The following is a 15,756-nucleotide window of genomic DNA, read 5'->3' as shown; positions in this document are numbered from 1 at the left end:
GCAGTTCTCCAGGCCCTGAAACAAGCTGGATTGACAATCAAGGCCAGCAAATGCCAGATTGGGCAGGGGTCGGTTGTGTACCTTGGACACTTGGTGGGTAGGGGGACTGTGCAGCCCCTGCAGGCGAAGATTGAGGTGATCATGGCCTGGGAACCCCCCAAGACACAGACTAAGGTCCGAGCTTTCCTGGGCCTCACAGGCTACTACCGTCACTTTGTGAAGGGGTATGGCACTATTGTAGCGCCCCTCACAGAGCTCACCTCAAAGAAACAACCTCGACGGGTAGTTTGGACGGGAGCTTGTCAGCAAGCTTTTGAGAAATTAAAGCAGGCAATGTGTGCAGCACCGGTCCTGAGGGCCCCAGACTTCTCCAAGGAGTTCATTGTCCAGACAGATGCATCAGAACATGGCATTGGGGCAGTGTTATCGCAACTAATTGAAGAGGGCCTGGATCAGCCTGTAGTCTTCTTATCCAGAAGACTGCTTCCCCGGGAACAGAAGTGGAGTGCAATTGAGAGGGAAGCTTTTGCAGTGGTGTGGGCTCTGAAGAAGCTGCGGCCATACCTCTTTGGCTCACACTTCCTGGTTCAGACTGACCACCGACCCCTTCGTTGTGTGGTAAATAAATAAATAATTACCGGTACTATTTTTCTATGCATTAACTGAAAAGGATAGCTCAATAAATAAGAGGCAAAATCCGTGGTATCTGAGTCATACGGGCTTTAATTAAGTGGCTCGAGCCAATGGACCATCGGGTTCCATCACCTACTAAGGCTCAGGAAGGGACAATCTCAGGAAAAAGAGGGGACAGCTAATATCTCATTAATATCATACAGTATATATAGTAAAACAGTACAGTTGCATTGAATACAGTAGGCGTAACAAGTGAAAAGAAGAAGATAAGAACATATGGGCGTGAAAAGAAGGCGTGCACAAGGCGTGTGATGTAGACGTCACAGAAGTGTCATAGGTGGGTGGACACATGGAGGGGGCTTCACGGGCAGCTGGAACCTTTAACCTACTGGTGCGCGCAAACGAGTCATGACGTGTAACTGGGGAGAGCTGGGGGCTCTGACTTCTAGCACTAGAAGAGGAGACTAAAGTCTGGGATGTCAGAACGACCTGTACCTATAGCATATCTGATATCTTGTGTTTAGAGTACATGTTGCTTGATTCTAAAAGTCATCAGGGCAAAGGCTACTTGTCACTAAGGCTAGTGCATGCATATATTTCTTCATGTATTGCGTGTGCTATGGATCTTCTATGGATATTAATTCAGTAAATCACTTGCATGGAGACAGGAAGACTAGACTGTAGATGGATATGTTTATGCTGCTCGTTAGCTAAGAATGTGAAGCCGGGGAGCTGAACAGATAACTGTAGGCATAACATATTCTTGGCAGGCAGGCCAGGCCAAGCCGGGCACCGCGTTGCTTGGCAGGAAGTAAGTGAAGGGTCAGGGATGCGGGCGGGGCTGCATCTCTCGGAGTGGTTCAGGAGACTTGAGGCTTGAATCTGGTGTCCGGGCCCTGTGAGGCCTAGAAACGGGTGCAACTCGATGAATTAACGTGCACAATGTAAAGACCTTGGCAACATAGGCCTAAAAGCCTAATTCACGTTGCTTTCACGGAGGACTGGATAACTGACATAATAACGTTGGACGCAACTGTAAATGCGTCTTTTATTCGGTCATGAAGGGAAAATGCATAGAAATCATGCACATATATTACATGTTGGGGAACACGTAGGGACACATAGCAGGGCAAAATTCGATTTTCCTCATTCCCTCCTTGTTTCCTACGTTCCCTTCAGGAAACATCAATATTCATAAGACCATCTATCTGTTCATACAGCATCATTTGCTCGTCTTTCTTCATTTGGGAATGGGATCGTGGACGTGGAATACAAGATGTAGCGCACAAGCCGCAAATCGCTGGGCCACATTGTAAACAGAGACAACAACTGAATATGATCATTACTACTACTCCTAGGAATGACAGTACTTTCCATCCCCAGGCAGATATTACACTCCAGAGCCAGCCGGACCAAGTCCAGGTGCCTGGATTCTGGTGTAGCTGATGAGCTATTTTATGAAGTCTAGTTATTGCTGAATACACAGAAGGTGCGTTATTAGGAATGAAAATGCAACAACTAGATCCGATGACTCTACAAGCTCCGCCCCTATCGGCCAGTATGACGTCAAGAACAAGGCGGTTCTGAAGAACAACAAATCTCATAGCAGACTGCTCTTCTGTTAAGTTACCTAGGGCGGAAGTAGTCTCATTCACTACTGCTTCAAGGGTTCTGGTTAACCTGCTTATTAATTTACTATTCTGGACAGGACCTATGAAGAAGAAGAAACCTTTATTGAAATCCGTATACTGTTCTAATGCAGTTTCAGTCTGATCGACAATTGGGGACTCGATCTCCCTTCTACGTCTGACGTGTACTAGATGTTTTTTTCGGTGATAATCGGATGGGGCCAGGAAAACTGGTGGCAGTAGGAATGCAATGTAACATGTTCCATTCCAATCTAGGGGCAAACGTACATATGCGGTCTGACCACATATAAAATAAGAATGACGTGAGGCTTTGAAAGTAGATCTCCCACTGTCACTGTACTCGACCACAGTAGTACAATCACTGTGTCCTAGGTGTACTGAACCATTCTTTCTAACACATAATTCGCCTTTCACTGGTAGAACTGTTATAGAAGGCAAGTCTGGAGTGGTCTCGGACTGAACATTCAAAACCATGAGGTTAGAGGAAAAATTACCTAGATCATATACTTCATTTTCTAGATCTAACCCTGTCCTATGGGAAAGACCTTCCTTGTCTGGGAAACATGTTTCATTCATAACTGTATTCAGATGGGAAGCTGTGGACTTATCGTCTAAAAATGACGTTAACGTAAACCATGCTCCACACGAGCCATTGTGTGAAAACGGATAGGGAAAGAGTGGCAGGACTCCCTTCACTGTCTGGTAAGGGGGGAGTCGACCACATACCCAGCAATTAGTGGCATTGCTGGTCTGGTGCGAATAATGTAACATACGAATAAAAGTATTGTTGCGCATTGCAAGTCGATAGGATAACTCGTGAGGGGGTAGTTCACTAAATGTGTGCTCTACAGTATCATTAGAGGAAAGGTGTACATGTGAATCAAGAGGAGGAAAAAATACATGTAGCATATAACTTATACATGTGATCGTAAGACTCAGAAATAACATAAACAATAACGTAACAACACATCTGCTTCGCAGATTTTTACAGTATTTCATTTTCTTGAAATTTCGTCTATCTCTCTCACTATGTGGGTCTATCTTATACATGTCAGGAACCTGTCTAACCGCTTCACCCGAGGGGGACTTAAACAATTAAACGCTGTCTGACTTGCTAGACCTCAACTTTAGTTTATACTCCTGCTGCAGAGTTTTCTCTAACAGGGGAAGTTTAGAGTCAGTATCGGGGCAGTCCTTGAAAAAAGTCTTTGGACGCAGTCCATGGAAACGCTTGATGTGACTGGAGTGGAGCCAGCCTTTTCTTCCTTCCAGTTTTACGGCGGTCCTTGTGGTCATCAGAACGAGTTTTGGCTCCTTCCAGCGGGGCTCCAGAGGGCTTGAACGATCAAAATTTCTAACCAGAACGAGATCACCTGGAACGACCTTGTGCGGTTTCACCTGGGTGTTGTCTGGAAAGGCAGCCGCGACCTGAGAACGACAAGAGAGTAGTGCAGACATCAAGGAAGCTAGGTAATCTGTCAGCATATTACTGTCAACATCGGTGATTTTACGAGGCATAGGTGTACCCCACATGTTTGGGGGACGACCGAACACTACTTCATAGGATGACAAACCAGATCGGGAGTGAGCGACCATTCTCATATAGAAGAGGGCAACCGGCAGGGCTACCATCCAATCTACACCTTTTTCTGCACAGACCTTCGCTATTCGTATTTTCAGAGTTTGATTGTGTCTCTCGACGAGGCCAGCTGCCTCGGGATGTCGTACGCAATGGAATTTCCACTGGTACCCTAACAGAAGTGATACCTGTTTCATAAGTTCGGATGAGAATGGCTGTCCATTGTCTGAATATACGACCCGGGGCAAACCATAGCGAGGGAAGAACTCACGAACCAACTGCTTGGCAGTGGTCGCGGCAGTATAATCTGAGACTGGATATGCTTCTGTCCATCTGGATAAAGCGCATACAACTACGAGGACATACTTGAAACCTCGACATCGGTCCATCTGGATATAATCCATCTGGAGGTCTTCAAAAGGGTGATCAGGAGGATGGAATCCACCTTGTTCCACGGGAACACCTTTACCTGGATTGAACTGACAACAGATCATGCAGGTACGCACTTTCTGCTTCGCTGCTGCTCGTAAATGCTTGTTAAACCAGAGGTTCTGGATGCTGTCTAACATGGCTTTTTCTCCTAAGTGTGCTGGACTATGTGCTGTGTTAATAATGACTTGAACCATAGAGTCGGGGAGAAACCATGTGGCTTTTCCCTTCGTCAACCATCCCTGATCTGTCTGGACCCCTCCTTGTTCAGACCATTTCTTTATTTCGTCTGGAGTAGCATGTGTCTGTATGTCTAGTACGTCTTGTGTAGGGTCCTTAACTGTCATACAAGTCGTCTTGCCTGGGACGTCTGTCTTTGTCGTGTCAGCTGGAATGTCTGGAGTCTGAGCTGTAAGCTTGGCTGTTCGATCTGCCAGGTCGTTACCCTGGGAAATGGTGTCAGTGACTTTCGTATGTGCCTTGCACTTCATAATGGCTATAGCTGTAGGTAAATGTATTGCTGCTAACAGAGCTTGAATGAGGGGGCCATACTGAATCTTGGCTCCATGAGAGGTCATGAAACCTCTTTCCTGCCAGAGGACTCCAAAGTCGTGTACGACTCCGAATGCATAACGTGAATCTGTATATATGTTTACTTTCAGGTTCTTGGCTCGTATGCAGGCTTGGGTCAGAGCGATGAGCTCTGCTGCTTGAGCAGACAGGGTGTCAATACGATGTGTTTCTATAACTTCAGTTTCAGTAGTGACTGCATATGCAGCTACTAACTCTCCAGTACTTGTTCTCATACACGAACCATCCACGTAAAGTGTCAGGTCTGGATCAGGTAATGCAATGTCCGTCAAGTCTTGTCTTGGCTTCGTCATGATGTTAATAACTTCCACACAATCATGTGTTACAGGGTTTGAGGTAATCGAGGGTAACAGTGTAGCAGGATTTAATATGTTGCAGCGTCTGATTTCTATGTGTGGCTGGAACAGTGTCAGTTCATATCCTGTTAATCGTGCAATTGTCAAGTGCTGAGTCTGTGTTCGGTTTAAAAGAACTTCCACAGAGTGTGGAACCTGTACTGTCAGGGAGTGTCCTAACACTATGGAATCACTTTGTCTAATAGCTAGAGCTGTGGCTGCAACTGATTTGAGGCACGCAGGCAGAGCCTGGATCTAATGTGCTAGAAAAATAAGCACAAGGCTTGTGTTGTCCTGCTTGATCTTGTGTGAGAACAGATAATGCTGTACCATCACGTTCAGTGACAAAAAGTGTAAAAGGCTTACTATAGTTTGGTGTCGCTAAGACAGGTGCTTGGCATAAAGCTTTCTTTAATTCGTTGAAAACAAGTGTATGTTCCTGGGTCCAAGGGAGGACAGTCGATGTCGCTGCCTCCTGTGTTGTCAACTGTATCAGTGGCTTGGCTAGGTATGCATACTGAGGGATCCATTGTCTGCAGTAAGAAGTGAGGCCGATAAAAGCTCGTACCTCCTTCTGTGTCTTGGGCTGTGGAAGATGTGCAATTAACTGGATACGGTCAGGTGTCAACTGTCTACCCCTCTTGGACAGCAAGTGTCCAAGGTATACCACTTGCTGGACACAGAATTGCAGTTTCGAAGGGGACACCTTGTGCCCCATATCTGCCAGAAAATACAAGACTGTCAGTGACGCACGTTCGCAGTCACGTTCTGTACGGGCTGTGATCAATAGGTCATCGACATACTGGAGCAGGGCAGTGTCAGTTGGCATGCGAATACTGTCTAGTTGTCGTTTCAGTGCTTGACTGTAAATACTGGGACTTTCTGTGAACCCTTGAGGTGCACGTGTAAATTTATAGCTTCTTCCATTTAAACAAAATCCGAAAAGGAACTGGCTATCTGGATGGATGGGGACACTAAAGAAAGCGTTCTTGAGATCGATAACAGTAAAGAACGCTGCTTCGGAATCAATGGCAGTCAATAGGGAAGAGATATCTGGAACCACTGGGTACTGGGGTATGATACATTTATTAAGTTCTCGAAGATCAATCACTAGTCGATAAACTGGAGGTGCATTTGGGTCAGTGCGTTTAAGAATCGGGATGATCGGGGAATTACATACATTGGAGTCAGTTTCTACAACCACTCCTTGAGCAATGAGCTCGTCAATAATTTTCGATAAGGCTGCTACAGCCTCAGGTGGCAACTTGTATTGTCGGATTCGGGGTAATACAACTCCTTGCTTCAGAGTGACACGATATGGTGTAATGTGCATACAACCTACATCAGTTGGACCTTGCGCCCATAAATGCTGTGGTACATTCAGTAATCTTGGATCAAAATCTCTTAACACATAATGTCCTTTAAAATCACGTAAAAACAATCTCACTCCTTCTGGAGAGCAACAAATTACTGCACCCAATTCTTTCAATGTTTTAATACCTAGTAAGTTTTCAGGACATGATTTCGTAAGTAACAAATCTGTAGTTCGGGACAATGGACCAACTTCTAGGGAAACTGGTTTCGATATTTCGTTAACAATAGGCTTTCCTGAAAATCCCAGGGAAACATTTCTTGAGCCTGAGAGAGGAGCCCCTGGAACCTCGTCATGACTGATGGTAGTCCTACTTGCCCCTGTATCAATCAGAAATTTTCTGTCTTTCCCTAATACCAGGCTGTGTACATAGGGACCCTCTTGATCTACAGGAACCTCGATGAGAGGCAAGCCAACCTCCCTCTCTAGGCTGTTTCATGAATACTGCTGATATTCGGGATAATCTGACTGTGCGTACTGGTACATCTGCTGTGTAACATGTTGTGTCGCAGCTATAGGCTGCGGTACTGTAACTGTCTGTTGTGTGTTCTGAGGTGGTTGCGTGTTCTGCGGAACATATTCCTGTCTAGGAGGACGCGGTCTCTCTTTCGTCTTACCAGTAGCTATGTTGTGTTTCAGAACTGCACATTCGTTTATATAGTGACCTGGCTGTTTACAATAATTGCATGTCCCTTTAACGGGAGCTGCAGAATGACTAGTTTGATTCGTACCCTTCTTCTGACTATCTGGTGGAACAGACTGTGCCACTAATACTTTCATTTTCGTGTCTTTCATACGTCTCCTTTCGTGTTCTTGCTCTTCCCTGATTCGGTTCTGGTGGTACTGTAACATCTGTAACATTTGGGACGGGGTATTAGCTTGCCAGGTACTCTCTTGACTTGTGGTAAAGAATTTTCTACTAATTTGGTAACAAAAAGATGGGGATACGACTCACTACTTGTTTTCAAGCCGCTATTAATAATGAAACATTTCTCAAATCTGGAATAGAAATCACTAGTGTCTTCGTCTTGTTTCTGTTTACAGGCTGAGATGCCATCCCAGTCTTCCTTTTTCGTGGCTAGTAATCTTGGCAAGACTTGTATTAACAACTCGGGCAATGCTTTGGCTTTTTCCCCGAGACCGGTACCAGGAACTCGTGTGTTATCTTCATTCTCTAATGCTGTCCAGTCAATCTTTTTCTCTCCCACCTCCCATTCTTTTTCCTTGAGTTTTTCATATATGCCCGCGGGCAACAGGACCTTTAACATTTTAATGATATCGGGATACGTGTATTCTCCCATACGGAGCATGTCTTTTAATTCACGGTGGAACCCTGCTGGATCTTTATCGTGACAGGGCACTAACTTTTTCATTTCCAATAGTTCTATTTTCGTTAAAGGGGTGTAAACAAATACTCGTTCGAGCTCACCCCCCGTTCCCTTAACAGGATGCACTTCTCGCAAGGGATTCTGTCTATCTATGTAGAATGTCTTTCTTACTGGGGGTGGAACAGGAACAAAATGTGGAGTCAGGAATGTTCTGTATTTGTGGCGTTGTTCTAAAATGACATTAATCAAATCGGTACCTAGGCCTTTCCATCTGTTTGGGAGTAACTCGTCCAGTACATTATATAAGGGACCTGGATCAGAATGCTGACTTTCGTACAGTGTAATGAGGTGTTGGATCATGTACATACCCACCAGTCGCTGTTCGTCTGGGGGAAGCTTCAGAAACATTTGGGCCACTATTTCGTCTGGAAATGTGGTAGAATCACTAGTCCATCGGACTGCTGACCGGGCTAGTTCCTGTTCATGCATGGTACTAAGCTCACTATAACCTATTCTCTGTTTCAGAACTTTATCGGTAGCTTGGAATAAATGCTCAAGAGAACACTGTTCTGGTACGGGAGGAAGAAAAGCTTTCTTGCATTCTAGGCGTGTGTGTCTGTCAAAAGGTCTCGTCCTACCTACATACGCTATTCTGTTTGGATTCTCGGTGTCTACATCTTCGTCTGAAGTGTCATTCTCCTTCTCAGTTACTCTCATTGCTTTCTCCCTTTCGTGTATGCTTAGAATTTCTTTACGAATCTTTCTATACATGGTTTCTATACAAGTTTGTTTACTGTGTTTTCCTTCTGCTATATTGTCACTCCATCTTGTCAGGGCTTTCATCTCGTCTTTGTCTTTATCAGGATGATCTTGTTCTCTTATTAAACAATTTATCAAAAACTGCAAAATCATACTTTGAATCTCCACTTTCCTGTGTGCCATAGCCTCGTGAATACTTTCTGGTTTTTCCCCTGTTCTGATGAAATGATATATTCTGTCTAAATGTTCCTTCATATCTGGCATGGTAGCCAAAAAGTTTGCAACTCGTCGTAAACGTACGGAATATAATATCATCCTATCTTCGCCTGGCACTGGATCATATCTACAATCAGTAAGGTAATGTTTGAGGGCTGCGTATGTAGCCACTTTTGGCGTACGCTGTAATGCTGCGTCTCTTAGCGTCATTTGTTTTACTTGAGGCGGGGTGACAGGAATACCTCCCCCTGCTCCTCCTGAACTGGAATCGTCAATTAATACGGAGTGTGCCGTTGCTGGTAAAGTGACTGGTAAAGTAGGCATACGTAATGTGGGTTGGTCCTGGGGTACTGGCAGATTAAAAGGATTCCCGGGACCAATGACTGGAGGAACAGTAATTACGTTATTAACAGGGTTTTGAGGTTGAGCATGCGGGGTAGGATTCGGATTTGCATATTCTGGGACAGTATCGTCTAAATAGGAAGAAAGGAAAATTTCAGCTGCGGTCGGTTTATGACGTAACTTAGTCGGGACCAATGGTGGCGGTAAATTACAGGGTGGTTCCGGGGTCGCCTTAGGCAAACCCTCGGCGAGAAGGGGATACATGCCTTTAATAAGGGCATTTCTTTGTCTGTCTGACTGTTCTGCTCTAACTCGTTCACCTTCTTCTAGTAGTTCCCTTTCTTGGGCTTTTTCTGAAGATTCCCTACTTAGTTCTGCTTTTCTGAATTCTTTTTCTGTTCTTTTATGCGATTCTTTACGCCACAATTCTATGGCATCCTTCTGGGATTGTCTGGCTTTCTTTTTCCATAATGCTTCCTCTACTCTCATGATGCACTCGGCATCCCAAGTTCCTGAAACAGGCCATCTATATTTCTCTTCCAGATTCTTGGTATAATCTACCCATAAGTCTAAGTACAATATGGCATCTAAGCCATGTTTATGATACATGAAATGTCCGGGACTGTCCCTAGGAGGGACAGGAACTGATTCTTCGAGTAACCCTTTTCTGGTTTTTATCTGACGTAACTTTGAAAACAGAGGCATATTTGGACGTACTTGAACTTGAACACAATACACAATGAACACAGTAATGAATAGCAAAACAAATCACTCATACCACGACATCAAAAAACATATTTAAAACAGTTCTAACAGATACTACCTAGTACATTAAAAACATAACACATCGAAAACATAATACTGGAACTATCTCGAGAGATAAAACTATACTAGAGAACAGAATTACTAGAATTTCTGGATGCACTGCTAAAACAGTACAGAACATACCGGTCTCAAAAAGAGACACGTCATACCGTATCCACCTAGGTGAACACGTCGGACCGGATCTGTGTACCCAAACCCATCGGACCGGGCACAAATTAATGAACCCGTCTAGATGCGTTCCCAGCAATGGTACTCACCGGGAAGCAAAACTGAAGGCCTCGGACTGGACTGGACTGCTACGACGTCTGGTTACTGCTGCGCACTACGCATGCGCCTCGGGCTTCGGAAACAGGTGGGCCTCCGGATACCTCGGACCTTGCTCTCTCGGCTTGGGCTCTGGTCGGGACGCTCCGCCTTCCTCACCGCCTCGTCTGGATGCTGGACCGCAGTCTCCGTCTCCTCCGTGGGCCTGAGGGAGATTAAGCAGGAAAACCTGCAGGTGCACAGTAGGGGTCCGTCACGGCTGTAGAAGGGTCAGGGGGCCTGCGTTACATCGCCGGCGCGTGGGGAAGGGGCTCGTCCCTATTCGGGCGCCATTATGTGGTAAATAAATAAATAATTACCGGTACTATTTTTCTATGCATTAACTGAAAAGGATAGCTCAATAAATAAGAGGCAAAATCCGTGGTATCTGAGTCATACGGGCTTTAATTAAGTGGCTCGAGCCAATGGACCATCGGGTTCCATCACCTACTAAGGCTCAGGAAGGGACAATCTCAGAAAAAAGAGGGGACAGCTAATATCTCATTAATATCATACAGTATATATAGTAAAACAGTACAGTTGCATTGAATACAGTAGGCGTAACAAGTGAAAAGAAGAAGATAAGAACATATGGGCGTGAAAAGAAGGCGTGCACAAGGCGTGTGATGTAGACGTCACAGAAGTGTCATAGGTGGGTGGACACATGGAGGGGGCTTCACGGGCAGCTGGAACCTTTAACCTACTGGTGCGCGCAAACGAGCCATGACGTGTAACTGGGGAGAGCTGGGGGCTCTGACTTCTAGCACTAGAAGAGGAGACTAAAGTCTGGGATGTCAGAACGACCTGTACCTATAGCATATCTGATATCTTGTGTTTAGAGTACATGTTGCTTGATTCTAAAAGTCATCAGGGCAAAGGCTACTTGTCACTAAGGCTAGTGCATGCATATATTTCTTCATGTATTGCGTGTGCTATGGATCTTCTATGGATATTAATTCAGTAAATCACTTGCATGGAGACAGGAAGACTAGACTGTAGATGGATATGTTTATGCTGCTCGTTAGCTAGGAATGTGAAGCCGGGGAGCTGAACAGATAACTGTAGGCATAACATATTCTTGGCAGGCAGGCCAGGCCGAGCCGGGCACCGCGTTGCTTGGCAGGAAGTAAGTGAAGGGTCAGGGATGCGGGCGGGGCTGCATCTCTCGGAGTGGTTCAGGAGACTTGAGGCTTGAATCTGGTGTCCGGGCCCTGTGAGGCCTAGAAACGGGTGCAACTCGATGAATTAACGTGCACAATGTAAAGACGTTGGCAACATAGGCCTAAAAGCCTAATTCACGTTGCTTTCACGGAGGACTGGATAACTGACATAATAACGTTGGACGCAACGGTAAATGCGTCTTTTATTCGGTCATGAAGGGAAAATGCATAGAAATCATGCACATATATTACATGTTGGGGAACACGTAGGGACACATAGCAGGGCAAAATTCGATTTTCCTCAGTTGGCTGATGCAAATGAAGGGGGAAAATCCCAAGCTGTTGAGGTGGTCCATCTCCCTACAGGGAATGGACTTCCCGGTGGAACATCGGCCTGGAGTGGACCACGCCAATGCAGACGGTCTCTCCAGGTATTTCCGCCTTAGTGATGAGGACTCCCAAGGGGTTGGGTAGTTCTCCCCACTTTCAGCTGGGGGGACGCATGTTAGACCTGTCTGGCGTTTTGCGTAGTCCCTCCAATTTATTATTTATTTTGTCCCCTTTTTGCCCCTCATACCCTTAATAATTTTTGATTCCACTAACTTTTTCTGGGTGTTGGTCAAGGGGATAGGTGTTCTTTTCCCCCCTCATAGTTTTTCACCTCAGGCCTAGAGGCCTGTTCTGACAGGAAAATAGTTGGAGCCACAAAATGGTGGCTACCAACTGCCCTAACTGCCAAACCCAGAACCTGCCCCATAGAGTAGTATAGGGCGTTCCAGAACCTTCTGGTCCCTTCTGGACTCCTGAGGGACAGCCTATAAAAGGCGGAATGCTGGACAGCCATTTTGTCTTGCCAGAGAGAGTCAGCTGGAGGACAGGCTATCTTGGAAGGTGGGGGGAGGCTAGTGAAAGGGTTGACCTCCTGGACTGGGAAGCAGCCTAATTGATCCACTTCTCTACTCCTCCTTTGGGATCCTTGTCTTGTCCCCGCTGTGTATGGTTAAGGGAGACCCTGGGCGCCTGACTAATCCCTAGACTGGAAGGATAGGGAGGTGAACAGGAGAAGGAGACTACAGCACTGTGGGGTGCAGTCCTCTGCCCAGTGAAGAGACTATTGCTGAGAATCCCTCAAACGGAGTGGGGTTAATCCTTGTGGCCCCCCCTTTGTTCAGTTATCAATGAAATCCTGCCCTGGTTACAGTGACTGTCCCCTAATTTCATAATCCCACGGAGTGTCATCTCTCACCTGCTGTGGAGTGAAGCCAGCGCCTGGTGAGCTGCGCCGGATCAGTGGTTGAGCGCCAACTGAGGAGAGCAGCGGGCGCTGAGGGAGCAGAGGCCAGGAGAAATCGGGCTGTTCCGCCCGTGTATCAGCATGGGGATCGGCGCCGAGTTGTAGCTGTGGAAGCGAGTTTGAGGTGAGGAGCGGACATAGAGGAATCCCTGCGGACTTCCTGGAGTGGGCGGAGTAGCGGAGAGAGCACCGGTAGGAGAGCGCGGGCTTCAGCGGGGAGACGCTTCCCCTTCGCGCATGCCCGGTTGTGCGCTCGGCTCCCTGAGGCGGAGCCGACTGTGAGGAGTAGTGTTTCCCCCCGATCAGTGCGAGGAAGAGGTGGAGAGGAACGCCGGGAGTCCCACGGCGGCTGAGGCGAGTGGCCACTTCTCTCCCCTGCTCGAGCGCCGCACGGTGAGGCTGGCGTGAGCAGAAAGGGAGGTCTGTGGAGCCCAAAAGCGGCTTGAGAAATACGGCGGAAACTGCCTTCTTCGTGTAAGCGCCCCACCGAGGAGTAGGCTCAAGCGGGGAGAGGAGAGCTGAGGGGCCCTAGAGGCTGGTTAATCTTGCCAGCGCTTGGCTCCATTTGTCCTGCCGGGTGTTTTCCCCCACCCTCGGGCGCAGCAAGACTACAGCTGCCCGTTCTTTCACAAGTAAGGAGGTGATTTGAAGGGGGAGAGTGGCGCTAGAGCCCACAAAGGAATAACTTAGACACTGGTCGCTTTTCCACCACTGTGTTACACCAGGTGGGGAGTAGCTTGAGGAAACCAACTGCATAGGGAGTGCTGAAGGTGCTTGCTGGTTAAGTTAGAACAGAAGTTCCTCAAAAGAGGTTGCTGGTGTCTATGTAGATTCTGGTATATTTGAAACCCCTCAGTGACTGTGTATCTGAAGGAGGGGGTTAGAGGTGCTGGGGGAGAAAAGTTTAAGAGCACTTCATAATAACCAAATCTAAGTAATACTGTATTTTAATCAAATGCACTATTGATGTTGACTACTGATTTAAGTTAGCTTATCTGAAAGTGTTACTTCTGATTTCATGACAATTGTATGTACTGAGCTGTAATTTTTCCAAAGATCTAAGAGTAATATTATTTTTCCTGTCCAAATGTATAAGTCTGAATTGTGAATACTAAGTGATAGAGAACAGAGAATATTTTTATAAACCAGCTCATATTTTCCCATATTTTGGTGTAGTGTCATTTTTGTGTGTTATTGCGTGGATTTACTGCTGGGTGGTTTGCAACCTTCACACTTGTGCCTCTAGAATTGCATGTCTTACCCTAGGCCAGGCTACCCTAGGTGACCTGACATCCCAGGTTCCAACAAAAGGGTTTTATTTTCTAGTCAAAAGTTAATTTTTTCTCTGACCCTTTATTCATTAGTAAAATATCAATCAGGTTACAGAATTTGGAAAACAGGAAAAATAGCATTAATACAGAACATATTACAGTCTGCATATAAGCATCACATGTAGAGAAGAAAAATGTGGTGCAAAATGTCAGTCAAAACTCTTAAAGAGTTTCTAAGTAAAACAGTGGGTTTGCAAGGCTAATAGTTGGCAAAAATCTCCCATAAAGAGAAATAAATGCATAAGACAAATAAATCCTTTCAGACCTAATTAATTAGTCAAAGCATAAACTTAAAGTTTAGCATCTAATTCTTTCCTAATCAGCAGTACTCTCTGCTCTGGTGATGCTCAAACTGTCTCTCTTCCTCTCCATCAATCCTGACAGAGGCTGCTCCTTGAAAGCGCCCCCTCCTTCACCAGTCCTCAAAGGAATGTGGCCTGTCATGCCAAAAATATGACATGCAAGGACTTCTCTGAAAAAAATATGAGCAAGAAACCTCCCCTCTCCTCGGACACAAATCTCCTCCCAAGGCTACAGCAATCTCCTACGACGTTTCTCGTACCTAACCCATATGAATGAAGCAGAGCCTAGAGAGCCTAAGCCAAAGCCAAATGAGACTAAAAGCCAACCACGCCTGCAAAGTGGTCATTATTTATACTCTAATTCTTGGCAGACTACACAAAAATGTTTCATATTCAAAAAAGCTTGTACCTGATTGGTCAGCCACGTTGGCATGAGGTCTCCCCATCCGGTTTCATTCTAAATTCTAGAGCATACCAGTTTTAATAAAAGAAGAGTAAATGATTAATACATTTATATGTTTAGCAACATTTACTAGGAAAAATGTTTCATTCTATTTTCCTTCCTTCTGGTCACAGCTGGCAGGAAGGATACTTTAACTAACACTGGTACATTGGCACAGTTACAAAAATGAACAGTTCACAGTGGCCTTAACTCCTTCGTGTCTTGAGGCTAGCTGGTATCATCTGCACATGCTCTCTTCTTTTTAATGCAAGTCACAGCCCTGCTGGATTCACAGGCAGCCATTTTCTCTTAAGCCCAAAAACAAAACAAACACAAAAGAATATTAACTCTGTGTAAATACACCCATTATGTTTCCTTCCCTTATACTAATACCCCTTATAAATGTTTACCTAGGCAAGCTATTAGTTTAATGCAGCATTTCTTATTGTTTGTGTACAACATGCAAAAAAGAAAAATGTGCAACATAGCATTATTATGCATTAGTATACATTTTAAAAGTGCACACAGTTAATACAGCGCCCATAGCAACATGCTTTAATGTTTTAGATAGCTTTTCATGCAAAAAAAAACATTTAGCCCAATGTGTAGTGTTTGGTGCATTATTAACTCACACACATTATAAAAAGAGGTGTTATTCTCTGAACATGTTTATGCAAATATGCAACAAGCCAAAGTCTTTTAAGACAGAGACAGGGGTGTAGATTACTAGGAAAATGAGCTGGGAAGACATAACACATTCTATGGTCATTCTTCACAACTAAAAAGGCCACTTAAATCACAAGTTTTTCTCTACACTGCAAAAACACATATTAATTCAGCACAAGCATTTCAGACTGACTAGGCCT

The sequence above is a fragment of the Lissotriton helveticus genome, chromosome 7 (genome assembly GCF_964261635.1).
Source record: "Lissotriton helveticus chromosome 7, aLisHel1.1, whole genome shotgun sequence".
NCBI lineage: Eukaryota > Metazoa > Chordata > Amphibia > Caudata > Salamandridae > Lissotriton > Lissotriton helveticus.
This window is presented reverse-complemented; position numbering follows the sequence as displayed.